Below are 1,802 nucleotides of genomic sequence, written 5' to 3'. Positions count from 1 at the left end.
GGTGACTTTCAGAATATTCTCATAAAGAATTAGCTTAGTAGACATACCAGCCAGTCAGTCAGTGGCTGGAAACCCTGGCTTGGGAGTTTGGCAGCCTCTGGGATGATGGGTATGACGAAATAATTCCTGTTCACTAGAAGCTACAGAGGTCCTGTATCTAAGTCCTGTGTTGGAAACACCAAAAAAACAAAACAAAACAAAACAAACAGCTTCTCTGTTTATGTCGATTAAATTTTTTTTGTCTTATGTATTTTTATTTATATCTCAAAAAATATTTCATCCGGGTACCTTGAATACCTTATTTACATACTCAAACTTCAGAACAGCAAAAAAAGAGAAAAAGAATCTCACCTTCCCAAAGAATTGCACAAAGCTTTTTTTCTCACGTGACTGATGTTCTTGCGAGCAGGTAATTTGTGTTAAACAAGTGATTGACACGCTAGCCCCCGGGTGTTTTCTTAAGAGGAGCTGTGGAGAAAACAGTTCTCCTTTGCAGCCACTTTCCCCCCTACCCCACCTCCCATCCCCCAAGCGGACCTGGCGACAGGGATAACATTCCTGCAGGGGCTGACAAGGCCCGAGGGAGTAAGTTCTTGCTCCCATCTCTCTCTCCCGATTCCGCGATGCAGGGGAAAATCCCCCTGGCTGGAGGGGTTTCTGTTTCCTTGCAATCAGGGGTTTGTCCTTCAGCTGAACTTTCACCTTCCGAACTCGCCTTCTTTCATTGGACAAAGTGCAGAAAGAAAGGGGAGAGACCGAGGGAGGACCCGGGAGCAGGCGCCGGGCTGGAACGCCGCCCCTGCCGCCCTCCGCTCCAACTGTCACCCAGGCGAAGCACTTTCACTTTTAACTGGAGGAAACTCTATCCCCCGCCTGTCCTCTTCCCTCCTGGATTTCTTAGCTCAGAACCTAGCGAATCGCCTCGGCTTTCCCCCCTACGTCCTAGTTGCTGCCACTCTTGCTTTCCATTTCCCAGGCTCTGAAATGGGCCCCTCTCCCCGTCTTCTGAGAGGACCCCTCCAGCCCAGGCCCCTCTCATTTCCCAGCTTTTCTCCTCCAGGCTCCTTCTGCCTAGGAACTGTTGTGGCGTTTCCTTCCCGGGTCTTGGGGCTCTGCCTCCCTCTCCTCCTCTTCCCCTCCCCACGTCCCTCACTTGGCAATTGCGATTTTTTTTTCACCCTCCCCCCCGCCCCCCGCGAGCTCTGTTGTTTACCCAGCAGGTGGATGTGACGTCAAGGACGCACAACAGCAAAAAATAACAACATCTCCCTCCGCGACGCGATGGCCTCTCTTGCGCGCCTTATTTATTTATTTGTTCCGGGATGCGGGGGGGAAGGGGGCAGGCGACCCAAGGGCGCCGCATCGGGGTGCAGATCGCGTTCGGCGGGTCACAGGGGCTTTGAGAGCGCGGAGAGCGGGGCTTAGGGCCGGCGAGGGGCCGGGGCGGGTTAGGGGCGCCTCGCGGCCGGCGGCGCTGGCGCGACTCCGGAACGAGTCCCGAGCGGAGGAATCTATTGTTATTTATTGTGTGGCAGCTGCACGCTGTGCTCGCGGCCCGGCCCTCGCCCGCGAGTGCGTGTGTGCGCGCGTGTGCGTGTGTGAGCGGGGGGCGCGCGCGGGCGGGAGTGGGCGCGCGCGGGGAAAGGCCCCGAAAACACCTTAGTTTGCACCGAGAGACCATTTGCCGCGGGTGAGTTCGTATTTTTCCATTTCTGCTCCACTTTTTTTTTCCCAAGCCGCCTCCTGCCTTGTTTCCGCCACTTTAAACAACAACAACAACCAGCACAAAAAAAAAAAAAAAA

General features: G+C 54.3%; 1 protein-coding gene across 2 annotated transcripts in view; it reads left to right on the top strand.

Annotated features, from left to right (window-relative positions):
- Positions 1-1,550: 1,550 nt before the first annotated feature.
- Foxp1 (forkhead box P1) overlaps positions 1,551-1,802 on the top strand; it is a 591,308-nt gene continuing 591,056 nt past the window's right edge. For both annotated transcript variants that reach the window (XM_029535519.1, XM_029535518.1), the window contains exon 1: positions 1,551-1,690. The gene's annotated coding sequence lies outside the window, so the exon portion shown is untranslated. The remainder of the gene's footprint in view (positions 1,691-1,802) is intronic.

The sequence above is a fragment of the Mus pahari genome, chromosome 2 (genome assembly GCF_900095145.1).
Source record: "Mus pahari chromosome 2, PAHARI_EIJ_v1.1, whole genome shotgun sequence".
NCBI lineage: Eukaryota > Metazoa > Chordata > Mammalia > Rodentia > Muridae > Mus > Mus pahari.
The sequence above is the reverse complement of the archived record's forward strand: the minus strand, read 5'-3'. Positions and strand labels throughout refer to the sequence as shown.